Raw genomic sequence first — 13,892 nt, 5'->3', positions numbered from 1 at the left:
TTCAGCTCCCCAGGAACCACATAAAGTCAGATGCACAAAGTGGGACATGTGTCTGCTGTTTTTCTGCAATGGCAGGAGGCCTTGGAACACCCATACTAGTCTCTCTTTCTCTAGTGAATAAATATGTTTGTTGTTTTTGTTTTTTTTTAAAGAGTCAAACGGTAACAATGACCCAGGCCTGGATTTTTTTCCTCTCTGAGAAATTACTTCTAAGAACCAGTTTAAGAGCTACAGAGAGAGGCATTCTGATTATTTTATGATCTCACATTTTGATCTCACTGGATCAAATTTGATCCCTAGTCCAATTTTTTTGGCAGCATTGGGAATCAAGCCCAAGTCTTTGTACATGTTAGGCTAGCACTTTACCACTGAGCTATATACTCAGTTCAATTACAAGTCACTTTTTTCTGCCAAGGTAGGGACTCACTCTAGCCTAGGCTGACCTGGAATTCACTATGTAGTCTCAGGCTGGCCTTGAATTCATAGCAATCCTCCTATCTATGTTCCCAGTGCTGGGATTAAAGGTGTCAGCTACGACTCTAAGCCCAAGTAACTTTTGACCACTATAAAAATTCAAGTCTACTCTCAAAACATCTAACATTAAGCCAGGCTCCCAGCACTCAGGAGACTGAGGTAGTAGGAACTCTATGAGTTCAAGGTCAGCTTGGGGCTACAGAGGGAGTTCTGGGTCAGCCTGGACTAGAATGAGACTCTGCCTCAAAAAAAAAAAAAGAACAGGCATAAAGTGATGGACCAAGACACCTGACATTCTGCTCTGGCCACTGCAGGTGAGCGTACGCAGTGCTCCATGGGCACATGCACATGCATGCACTACACACACAAATACATGCCCACAAAACAAAAGCTGTTCCAAGGTCTTGTAAAATGGTGACTTTAAAGTGCCAGGAGATTAGAAATGCCATCATTTACTAGTCAGGAGTTATGTCTCGTAAGAAACTGACTGGGTATAGTCTCAGCCTGGGTAGTAAGGCCAGCAGAGACTAGCAATGTTTCAAAGGCCAACTCCCATCTGGGTGGACGTGTCCAGCGTAGTTCAAAGGTCCAGCTGAGGAAAAGTCTGAGATCTGATTAACGATGGCCTTCCCACTCCATTTTAAAGTGCTTCAAACCAAAGCTACTTCACTTGATTTGTTTTATTTTACTTTCGATTGGCAGAACTGTTAATTTTGTAGGACATGATTGTGGTACTACATAACTTAAAAATCCCATCTGCTGGAAGTACATACTGAATATTTCTCAAAGAAAGATACTTGAGATTTACTTTAAAATGTTCTGAGCAGAAAAAATGAAAGCAGAAAAAGATAAAGCAAGAACAAGGAAGTTGGCTGCAAGAAGTGAATAACGAATGAGGAGTATGAGTCTGTTTTTTGTTTTTCGAGGTAGGGTCTCACTCTAGTCCAGACCTGGAATTCACTCTGTAGTCTCAGGGTGGCCAAACTCACAGTGATCCTCTTACCTCTGCCTCCCAAAGGCTAGGATTTAAGGCGTGCGCCACCATGCTGGGCTCTGTTTCTGAACTTTGTTGTTGTTGTTGTTTATTTTTATTTATTTATTTGAGAGTGACAGACAGAGAAAGAAAAGAGGCAGAGAGTGCTGGAGAAGTGGCTTAGTGGTTAAGCACTTGCCTGTGAAGCCTAAGGACCCCAGTTCGAGGCTCGATTCTGCCTCTTTCTTTTTTTAAATTTATTTTTATTTATTTATTTGAGAGTGACAGACAGAGAGAAAGAGGCAGGGGGGGGGAGGGAAAGAATGGGCATGTCAGGGCCATCAGCCACTGCAAACGAACTCCAGACGTGTGTGCCCCCTTGTGCATCTGGCTAACGTGGGTCCTGGGACCCTCATCAACTACTTTTGGTATGAAGAGGACAAGTTACTTTGAATGTTTACATTCTTATTCTATTTAATAAATTTATAACAAGCCAGTTATTACTTTCCTTACTTTTTTTTTTGTTTTTTGTTTTTGGTTTTTCAAGGTAGGGTTTCATTCTAGCCCAGGCTGACCTGGAATTCACTATGGAGTCTCAAGGTGACCTCGAACTCATGGTGATCCTCATACCTCTACCTCCCAAGTACTGAGATTAAAGGCATGCACCACCATGCCCGGCTATTTTCCTAACTTTCTAAAAAAAGTTATAAAATGTGTGTGTGTATACACACACACACACACACACACACACACACACACACACACGTAAAACATAATCACACATCTAAACACTAGAAAATGTATTTAACTGTAGAAATATACCATAACTATATGTATGCCTCTATATTGGTAGGGGCTTAATAGTAATGACTTAGTATTTTCTAAGTCCTCCAAAATTTACAAAACTGACTTAGACTCACTATGTAGTCTCAAGGTGGCCTTGAGACTCACTATGTAGTCTCAGGTGGACCCAGATTTGAACTCATGGCGATCCTCCTATCTCTGCATCCCCAGTGCTGGGATTAAAGACATGTACCATAATGCCCGACAAAACTGACATTTTTACATATCCTACTTTGGTATCAGACAGGAGTAAAAGTACAGTTTTAAAAATTTGTCACAATATTCCAGTTTTACCCAATCCTGAAAAGCTCTATGTTCCAGTCCTGACTTCACTACCGAGTGGCCATGGCTTAAATTTCTTCATTCCCCTGAAAAGTGAGGTTCCCATACCTATAGGGCTAAGGTTAGTGACTGGGAGAGCATGCCAAAGTGGGAGAAGGCTATTGCTACTGAGAAGGTACACATACACACCACTTACCATGAACCCACCCTACGTGGACCCCAGCACGACTATGCTCAACCCATGCTCCTAACACGGGCATAAGGGAAAAACCTAGATGAAGGCAAGTGTTGGGGCAGCAAGTGTCAGGAGACAGTAACAAATAACAGGTCAGGTAGAGGTGTGTAGGTGTATGTGGAGCCTCACAGCAGGCCAGGTTTGTAAGTCCCAAGTCTACACAGATTCCATCACTCTCATTCTAATGCCCTCTGCTGAGCTCTAGAGCCTCACCTCAGTAGACACTCAGATATTTGCTGAGTGAGTGCGTGCAAGTGTGCATGACTCTGGGGCTCATCAACTGCCACTCTGGCTGGTCACACACCTCTGCAATGTCTCTTGAGTTCTGGAGACACATGCCCATTCATTTCCTGAAGCCTCCTCTCTACCTTCTTCCAAACCCTGTGTGCAGGAACTTCACTACAACAGAATGAATGGTAAGGCAAAGATGAGCAGCGTTCCTTGGGCCTGTCTATTGAGGCACGTGTAGACGTGACCGTTCTCTCATGGGCCCTATTGAACTGGAATGCTGAACCAGGTAAGAGGCTCTGGTTGGTTCAGGAACTGGATGGATTTAAAGGGAAACAGATGGGGTGTGGTGGAGCATGCCTTTAAAAAAAGGGGGGGCCTGGAGGGATGGCTTAGCAGTTAAGGCATTTGCCTGCAAGCCAAAGGACCCAGATTTGATTCCCCAGGACTGACATTAGCCAGATACACAAGGGGGCTCATGCATCTGGAGTTCATTTGCAGTAGCTGGAAGCCCTGGCACACTCATTCTCTCTTTCTCTCCTTTCTCTGTTAAATAAATAAATAAATATTTTTTTAAAAAAGGAACTCAAAGCCAGGCATGGTGGCAAATGCCTTTAATCCCAGCACTTGGGAGGCAGAAGTAGGAGGATCGCCATCAGTTCGAGGCCACCCTGAGACTCCATAGAGTTCCAGGTCAGCCTGGGCTAGAGTGAGATCCTACCTCGGAAAAAAAAAAAAAAAAAAAAAAGGAACTCGACTATACCTGAGTTGCCAAAATGAGTGCTGGTCTCTACAGTTCTGTAGGTACTTACAGATCTTATCTTGACCACATAGTAACCTCACCGGGCTTGTCTTGTTATGCTGCCTGGTCTGGTTTCAATGCCAGGACTACAGGCATATGCCAATATATCCACTCTTTTGAGAGAGGGAAAGGGAGAGGAAGGGCATGCCAGGGCCTTCAGCCACTGCAAATGAATGCCACCTTGTGTACCTGGCTTACGTGGGTCCTGGGGAATTGAACCTGGATCCTTTGGCTTTTCAGGCAAGCACCTTAACTGCTAAGCCATCCCTCCAGCCCTATTCTCCACTCTTGACCTGACTATTTTCTAGTTTGCAAAGCATGCTCAAATCTATACCTGTTTCTAATCCTCACTCCATTTTACAGATAAGGGCATCAGGCCAAGGAGGTTAGAGAACTTGCCTAAGGTCAGGCTATCATATCAAGATAACTTTCCAACACATTGGCACTCATACTTCTTCTTCTTTTTAAATTTTATTTATTTGTTAGAGACAGAGAGAGGGAGAGAAGAATGGGTGCACCAGGGCCTCCAGCCACTGCAAACAAACTCCCGATGCTTGCACTACCTTGTGCATCTGACTTATGAGGGACCTGGAGAATCGAACCTGGGTCCTTAGGCTTCACAGGCATTGTTCTTTCACTTTATTTCCTTGAGACAGTAGTCTTTCACTAAACATGGAGATGCCCCCCTTTTTTTCCCAGTTAGGCTGGCTGACCAGTGAGCCCAAACATCCTCCTGTCGCCACTCCTCTCAGTGCCCAGGTTATAGTGGGTATGACCACACCCAGGTTTTTTGTTTTTGTTTTTGTTTGTTTGGTCTTTTGAGGTAAGGTCTCACTCCAGAGTGCTGGGATTAAAGGTCTGCGCCACCACGCCCGGCTCTTTATATTCTTTTATGTTACCTTATACTTCATTATCATGCAGCTTTATGAAATGAAATATACAGCCTTTGTCTTTTCTCAAATTCGGTGCACTTGTGCTGTAACTTTTGTGCTCTTTGAACTGAATAAAGAGTAAATTTATCACCACTCCGTTTATTCATGTAGCCAACAACTGTCCATTGGCAATGACAATCCATGTTCCCAAGTGGAGGGTCCACAAGAAAAGCAACACCAAGCCAGGGCTCTGGAGTTTAACACAGGAGCTAACAGGTGGCACACAGGTGCTGTGGAGTAGCCAGTGGGTAGAGCGCTTGCCTAGCAAGCCCAGCACCCTGAGTGAGAACCCCAGCACTGCAAAAGTCAGGCGTGGTAGTACGTTCCTGTAATCCTAGCGCTTGGTAGGTGGAGGGTGAATCCAAGGTCACGGGCGGGCTAGGCAAGCGCTCTAAACCACTGAGCTACATCCTAGCACCCTTCTGCTCCTCTTTAACTCTAAAATCTCCCAGGCCAGGGGTACTGAGGGACCCAGACATGCCAATCTTCATTACAAAGACCACAGATTTGGATGTTAAACAGCTGGCAGGACCTTAGCAGAGATCTTGCACCGGTGGCACATACCTGTTCCCACAGGAGCTTTCTGCAAGGAGCCTCGGCATGCCTGAGGCTGTCTGCATTGTTCCTGAGGGTGCTGCTGGACCTCATGGAGGCACGTGTGACACTAGCATTCCAAGAATGCCTACATCACACTCACAGAAGGTTGCAGTGGAAACTGAGTAGAACTTGGGACCTAAAGAAACAAGCTCTAAAAGCTGAGACTCTAAATGGTGTTTAGGTCCCTTCACCAGCTCTCAGAGACATGGCCCTCTCATACAGGACCAAGGCCAAGAGGACTTTCTGCTTCAGAAAGGATGGAAAACAGAAAAAGCTGAGAAGAGAAGGATTCTTCCCCCCACCCCGGGGGGCTGTACTTTTCTCTGGTACCTAGTAATCTCCCTATTTGCTCAAGCCCCCACCTCCTATCTTCTGTAACTTATAATAAAGACCTCATTATCTGTCAGACATTCAAGACATAGAAATAAAAAATTTCATGCAGGCTAGATACCAACAAGGAAACCATTAAGGCAAATCTAAATGTGGAACTGACAGAACTCTGCACCCAGTATGTAAGCGCACAACACGATCTTAGGAGGGTATGCACAGAGCACAAGGGAGAAATGGACAGTTCGCTGTGCCAAGTTCAGCACAGCTGGAACCCCAGGGCACATATAGATACGGCAAGGCAGCAAGATTGGTGCTAAGGCCAGGAAAGATGCTCTTATATTTCTTGAACCCTTCAGCCCTGGCCTGCCAGGCTCATACTCCAATGACATTTAACCCAACCTTCCATGATTTTTATGTCTTTCTTTCCCCACCCAGCTCCCATTTCCTAAGTAAACTGTTACACCCAAACTGTAGATCATACTATGTACTGTGAGGATCCCTGGTCTCAAAGAAGGCAGAGTTGCTGAGAATAATACCCAAGGTTGTCATATCGGGGGCTGGAGAGATGGCTTAGCAGTAAAGGTGCTTGTCTGTGAAGCATAAGGATCCAGGTTTGATTCTCCAGTACCCACAAAAGACAGATGCACAAGATGGCCCATGTGTCTGGAGTTTGTCTGCAGTAGCTGGAGGCGCTGGTGTGCCCATTCTCTCTCTCTCTCAAATAAACAAACATTTAAAATTTAAGAAAAGAAAATACAGTTGGCATGGCACCGAGAGGTCTGATAGCTCAGGGTTTAAATTTCAGTTCGCTACTTATACTGTGACTTCAGACAAGCTATTTTCTCTGTCTTAACTGCCTATGAAAATGGGTCATCACCTTCCTTACAAGATAACTGCAAGAATTAATGAGAGAAAGCAGGAAGGGGCCACTAGTCTACTAAAGACCCTTTCCAAGGTCACTGAACCTATGTTGTTTCTCTATATTCCCACAGCAATGCAGTCAGCAGCAGGCTGACTTTGCAGAATGGATGAGTCACAACTTCTCTTTCTGAACGAGCATTGTTCCTTGAAGGCAGGTGAGGTGAGACATCAGAATGTATATTTATGCACTGAGAGGAAATCTAGCATGGGACAGTTTGATCCAGATGAGCCAGAATTTTCCCTAAAGTGTTAAAATCAGGAGCACTTGCTATATTCCTTACACATTAACCAATATTCCAGCCCGCCTTCAATATGAATATCTCATTTAATCTTTACACTACTGTAACATAGTCAGCATCCTTGGGATGTTACATTAGACTCACAGTAGTAAGGTCATCTGGCCATGGTCCCAGAGCCAGTCAGAGGCAAAGCTTCCCAACCCCAAGCCACGTGCTGGCTGGTGGCTCCTCCGTGATCTGCTCTTGGGCATTTCCTCTTGCCCTGTTCCAGCTTCCCAGTGCCTTACTCAGCACAGAGCTGGGCACCTCCTAAACATGACAGGTTGTCAGAAAGCACGCCCAAGAGCACTTAGACAGGCACACTCAATACAAATCAACCTAGTCAACTAAGTTTGGGGAAATCAGTATCCGAACAAGGCCAGTGGTTATGTTCTTCAGGCCTTTAAGAAATGGTACATAACTGAATCTGTGCTTGAGGTTTTCTTTTTTAAGTATTGTTCCCAATTTTTCTCCTCCGCCCCGCCTCCCCCGAGCAGTGGGGAAGAGCTAGGACTGGCAAGGCGCACCAAATGCTAGGCAAGCACTTCTACTAAGCCTCACCTCAAGCTCTGGGCCAAACTCTGAAACAAATTGGGGGGAGGAAGGGAAAAATCAGGATTTTGTGGCCAGAGAACAGTCTAATAGTCTAGGTTTGCACTCATGTCTATTACCCAGTACCCAGTGTCTGTCTGTCCATCCATCCATCCCTCTTTCTGTGTGTGTACTCACATAGGAGATTATGTACTGCGTACTGTCCACTCTAGTAAAACACACCCCCTAGGTCCAGCAAAGAATTTGACAGGAAGCAGATATTAGATAAATGTATGTGAATACATGAATGACAGGAAGTCACCAGTTTTAATTCAAACCAATATAGCAGAGAGAATTATTACAGAAAAGCTCTTCAGACTGGACAGATCACAGTTAAGGGCTGTTGGTTTCTAGTAAAACACATTGAAAAGAGCATTTGGAAATGGGATTTATTCTGAGACTCTGTCATTTTCTAAAGCCAATGCCACTTAGCAGCAAACAGGGATAATTGTGCCTGCCCTCCTTTTGCTACGGGAAAGGTTTACTGAATGGATGTTCCGCTTTGTGTGCATGGGGGCTGGGTTTGACACCAGGTGTCTTCCTTGACTGACCTCCACTTTATTTACCGAGGTAGGGTCTCCCACTTGTACCAAGAGCACACCAATTTGTCCAGGGGATCCCGTCTCAGCTTCCTGAGCATTGATGTTACAAATGGACCACCACGCCCATCCAGCATTTTATGGGGGCTGGGGATCTGAACTCAACCTCATGCTACAGGGCATGCATGCTTGCCAAGGGCTTTGTCCACTGAGCCATCTATTCCCCCATCTATGCTTTGTACATCAGAAGAACCTCATTAATTTAGACTTACATGAGCTGGGCATGGTGGAAGCTGGGCATGGAGGAAGAGAAAGGAGGATTGCCATGAGTTTGAGACTACACAGTGAATTCCAGGTCAGCCTAGGCTAGAGTGAGAGCCTACCTTGAAAAAACAAAAAGCAAACAAAAAATAGACTTTACATGAAGGTGAGCTAAAGTTCTCAAAAACACTCTGACTGTAGAATATAAAAAGAGAATGAATAAGGTTGACATGAATTAACTAATTAAGGAGGAATCCTTCTAAGAGCTTATTTTTATTTATTTATACATGTGTGTGCCAAGGCCTCAAGGGGCTGCAAAAGACCTCAACACATATGTACCATTCTTTGTGTCTCGCTTTAAGTGGTTACTGAGCCCAGGCCAACAGGCTTTGCAAGTTAAGTCCCTTTAACCACTGAGCCTTTCCCCAGCCCCTATGAGTTTAATGTCATATAGCAAACACCTCATGCAAAAATTCCATCTCAATCCTGTCAGATTGGCTACCATCATGAAAACAAATGATCATAAATGCTGGCAGGGATGTGGAAAAAGAGGAACCCTTCTACATTGTTGGTGGGAATGCAATCTGGTCCAGCCATTGTGGAAATCAGTGTGGAGGTTCCTAAGACAGCTAAAAATAGGTCTACGATATGACCCAGCTATAGCACTCCTAGGCATATATCCTAAGGACTCATCTTATTTCCTTAGAAGTATGTGCTCAACCATGTTTATTGCCGCTGTATTTACAACAGCTGGGAAATGGAACCAGCCTAGAAGTCCCTCAACTGATGAGTGGATAATGAAGAGATGGCACATTTATACAATGGAGTTCTACTCAGTGGTAAAGAAAAATGAAGTTATGAAATTTGCAGGAAAATGGATGGATCTGGAAAGGATTATACCAAGCAAGGTAAACCAGGCCCAGAAAGCCAAATGTTGCATGTTCTCTCATATGTGGATTCTAGCTACAGATGACTGGGCTTCTGTGTGAGTAGGAAGAAAACTCAGTAGCAAAGGCCAGTGAGCTAGAAAAGAGATATAAAGGGAATAGAAAGGGAGGGAGGGGGGGACTTAATAGGATGGTATTGTATATATGTAAGTAGAAGAATAGATTAATGGGGGTGAAAAGGCTCAAGTGAGGTCAGGGGAAGAGATTGAGAAAAGGAAAGGTGGAGGGAGGGATAATCAAAATCTAAGAGGATATAAATAAATCATATGGAAAACTACTTTTTGGCCAATGGAACACTCAGGAGCCATAGACTGTTGCTGGAAAATTTTCAGTGCCAGGTATAGAATACCTTCCAGTGAGTTGTTGGCCAGGGAGGTCCCTGATGCCCCCAAAGCATCACAGGCCATTGCTGAGGCTCTTTGTTTTCCACCAGGAATAGATGGTAAGACCCTCTTGCTGAAGACTCCACATACTTGGGCTGCAAGGCCACTGAGAAATCCTGCTGGAGCTGAGCTGATAACCTCCTCCATGTAGACCACATGAGAGAAAGCTGGAAGAAGCCATTCTGCATGCAGTTCAATGGGAGAGAGAGAAATCACCAGTGAAGATACTCAACAGTGGACACTGCAAGCCTTATATTTGGCCAGGCAGGCCAAATGAGCCAATGGATGCAATAGTGGCATGTCTGTCCTGGTGGAAACCAACTGCCCTCTAATTGGACTGGAGGCCCACTCCATGGGAGGGAATATATCCCTGATACTGAAAATTTAAAACAAGGGTAGTCATGAGCCCTAGGGTGAAATGTCTGCTGCTGTCTGGCTAAATGTATATACTATGCTTATCAAACTACCCAGTAAAAACTTCTCTTAATGTTCAAACCCTCATATTAATGCTACTCTCACTTTTGGTAGAGAACCTTCTCTTTTCAGATGGCAATGACCTTGGGATGATTCAGAAGGCATCATGGTGCTGAGAAGAAGTGACCGGAGTGCTCAGCACTGCAATACCTCTATCATACCTTCGAAGGCTCAGGGTCTATTGCCGAAGAGGTGGCAGAAAGAATGTAAGAGCCAAAGAAAGGGTAGGACTCCTTACAACATGCTCCCCCCAGACACAAAATGGCCTGGATATCCATGACCTCACAGGGCCCGACACTACCTACACAAGACCATCATAATAGGAGGAAAAGATCATGACATCAAAATAAAAGAGAGACTGATTGAGAGGGGGAGGGGATATGATGAATGGAGTTCCAAAGGGAAAAGTGGGGGCGAGGGGGCATTACCATGGGATATTGTTTATTAATCATGGAAGTCATTAATAAAAGAAAATTTGGAAAAAAAAATACAACCAAAAAAAAAAAAATTTAAGGGGCTGGAGAGATGGCTTAGTGGTTAAGTGCTTGCCTGTGAAGCCTAAGAACCCCAGTTCAAGGCTCGATTCCCCAGGACCCATGTTAGCCAGATGCACAAGGAGGTGCATGCATCTGGAGTTCATTTGCAGTGGCTGGAGGCCCTGGTGTGCCCATTCTCTCTCTCTCTCTCTCTCTCTCTCTGCCTTTTTCTCTGTCTGTCACTCTCAAAAAAGTAAATAAATAAAAATTTTAAAAATATTTTAAAAAATGTTGCTGGGCATGGTGGCGCAGGTCTTTAATCCCAGCACTCAGGAGGCAGAGGTTGGAGGATTGCCGTGAGTTCGAGGCCACCCTGAGACTCCATAGTGAATTCCAGGTCAGCCTGGGCTAGAGTGAGACCCTACCTCGAAAAAACCAAAAAACAAAACAAAACAAAAAATGTTAAGGACTGGAGAGATGGTTTAGCGGTTAAGGTTAGCTTGCCTATGAAGCCTAAGGACCCATGTTCAACTCTCCTGATCCCAAGTAAGGCAGATGCACAAAGGCCAGGCAAGTGCAAGGTTGCACATGTTCACGAGGTGACGCAAGCACCTGGAGTTCGAGTGCAGTGGCTGAGGCGCTAGTGTGCCAATCCTCTCTCTCTCTCTCTAAAAAAAATTAAAACAAAACAGAAAATTTCTCATACTGACATGCACAATACTGGAGAAAGGATTTAAGATGGGTTTATATATCAGAGAGAAGGCTAGCCCGAACAATGTCAAACAGCTCTCCATTCTGTTATTCAAAAAGTTTACTGACCATGGGATATATTTTATAATCATGGAAAATGTTAATAAAAATTTCAAAAGAAAAAAAAAAAAGTTTACTGGCAACCAGGGTGTGGTGGCACACCTGTAATCCCAGCACTTCATATGCTGAAGCAAAAGGATCACTGTGAATTCCAGGCTAGCCTGGGGTATACAGAGTGCATACCAAGTTAGCCTGGGCTAGAGGGAGACCCTGCCTCAAAAAAAAGGGGGAACTGGAGAGATGGCTTAGCAGTTAAGGAACTCACTTGCAAAGTAAAAAGGGCCCAAGTTTGATTCCCCAGTACCCACATAAAACCAAATGTACAAGGTGGTACATGCATCTGGAGTTCGTTTGTAGTGACTGACAGCCCTGGTGTACCCATTCTCTCTCTTTTTATCTGCCTCTCTCTCTCAAGTAAATAAATTAATTTTTTAAAAACAAAAATAAATAAGTAAATAACCAATAGGATGGATCCCTGGTTAGTTATTCATACAACAGACATTTCAGACAATTCGTTCAGATGTTGGCTCACTCCTTGAAAAGAAGGCTGGTGCACATGACAATGAAAAGATTATGTAAGGTTGTGTTGGCCTTACTTATAAGAGTTAATAGGCTTGGAGGATGGAGTTGTCAAGAAAACAGGACAAAGACATTTAAACTGGGTGTTGCAGTGCAAACCTGTAATCACAGCACACACAGGCCAAGGGAGGTAGATCAAAAATTCAAGGCCAACCTGGGTTACTCAGGGAAGTGGAGCCTGGGATACGAGACCCTGCTTCAAACAACAGCATCAAGAAATGTCCCGTTTACTCTGAGGGAAGAAGTCAGCAACAGAAAGATTCACAGTCACTACTTAGAATCAGAGACTTTGAAGGTGGAAAAGATCTCCATCTAGTACTTTTATACCTCCTTCTGCAAGGAAGCAATCCATGACCATAGTGGTCACCTGATTTGATTTTTCCATCAAGTTTATCTAATATATAAAAGCTGATCTTCCTGTAGAATCCCATATTGATCCTATTTCTGCCTCCTTCAGCTCCTAGGATGAAGGAGATGCCTTCTTTGCCACCCCCCTGATTTTTTTTTTCGAGGTAGGGTCTCACTCTAGCCCAGGCTGACCTAGAATTCACTAGTAGTCTTAGGGTGGCCTTGAACGTTCACAATGAGGTTTCCTAGGTTCCAAACTCACATTCTTAAACAAGCTGTCTGACTTGACTTCAGGATCTGAAAAGCCGGCCTTGGCAGAGGATTTCAAAGCAGACGGTTGTGAGGACCACAATTCTGAGAAAGAGTGCCCCGTTTCACAAGTGAGGAACGTAGATTTTTCAACACCGAGAAAGGGATCTGGCCTAGAATGCACAACTGGTTGTTCGGTGGGGAAGTTTCGAACCCAGGTCTCTCTCCCATTCTCTCTCTGTTCACCACGCCCCTCGCCTGTCCCTCCTCCCCGCTCACTCGGGCCAACTTGTTCAATGTCCATGGGAGAGGCTGACCAGCACCGGGACAAAAACAAATAGGGTGAAGCCCTGCCTGGAAAGCAAGCTTGTCTTAAAGGCCCTGATTTCTGCAAATCTGTACTCTTGGACCGGAAGAGCGCAACGACGCCAGCCTGAGCTCCGTGCTGGGATCCCGTGGGAAGGAGCGGGCTTGCTAGGTCTCGGGGCTCCAGGCGCTCTCGGCGGGGAGGGGGGTCTCCGGCCCCACGGGCCCGCCCCCCCCCCCCCCCGGGAAAGGCAGAACCGGATCTCCCACTCCTGTCCCCACTGCCTCCGCGGCCCCTGCCGCCGTCCCAACCCCGTCACATTACCTCGCGGGGCCCCGCTCTATCCAGTCCGCCGGCGCACAAGCCAGTCTTACTCAGTCTCTTAAGCCCGGACCTCCTCCAAGCCGACTGCCGTCACCTGACGCGCGGCCGCCCCTCTTTCGGACGGACTTCCGGTCACGACCGGAAGAGGCTGGTCCGCGGCACGGTTTCTCCGGCCCAGGTGCGCAGGCTCGAAGGTTCCGCCTGCTGGCGGGAAGTGGGAGGACACGGGCCGTTCAGGAAGAGCTGGGGTTAAGGCTGGCGACGAGGTCGGTGGGAAGCCACGAGTTCTGTCCTCAGCACTGCATAGCACGTTGATCCATGAGGTTTTGTTTCTTTGTGTGTGTCTCCCACGGTAGCGTCTATATTTGTTATAAATATAAATGGGGTACTGGACGTATGGCTCAGCGGTTAAGGCTTGATAACCCAGGACCCGTGTAAAGCCAGATGCAGATGGTGGCGCGTGCGTCTGGAGTTCGTTTGCAGTGCCCAGAGGCCCTGGCACCCCCATTCTCTTTCTATCTTATTCTCTGTCAAGTAAATAACAATAAATATTTTAAAAATAAACATGAGTGAATAGACAATAAAGATTCTCCAATTGTTAGTACATGACAGATGCTACTGCAATGCAACAGCGTTCAAATACAGATGGGTAACTGCAGTGATTGGAGACACAGAGGCATCTCATTGCATAGACCAGGATGGGGGTTCC

General features: G+C 45.5%; 1 protein-coding gene across 1 annotated transcript in view; it reads right to left on the bottom strand.

Moving 5' to 3' along the window:
• The window catches only part of Rnf185 (ring finger protein 185), a 40,883-nt gene extending 27,561 nt beyond the window's left edge, over positions 1-13,322 (bottom strand). Inside the window, exon 1 of the mRNA XM_045133130.1 lies at positions 13,184-13,322. The gene's annotated coding sequence lies outside the window, so the exon portion shown is untranslated. The remainder of the gene's footprint in view (positions 1-13,183) is intronic.
• Between the last annotated feature and the right edge of the window lie 570 nt (positions 13,323-13,892).

The sequence above is a fragment of the Jaculus jaculus genome, chromosome 13 (assembly GCF_020740685.1).
Source record: "Jaculus jaculus isolate mJacJac1 chromosome 13, mJacJac1.mat.Y.cur, whole genome shotgun sequence".
Classification (NCBI taxonomy): domain Eukaryota; kingdom Metazoa; phylum Chordata; class Mammalia; order Rodentia; family Dipodidae; genus Jaculus; species Jaculus jaculus.
Note: the sequence above shows the minus strand (reverse complement) of the source record. Positions and strands in the feature narration are given on the sequence as shown.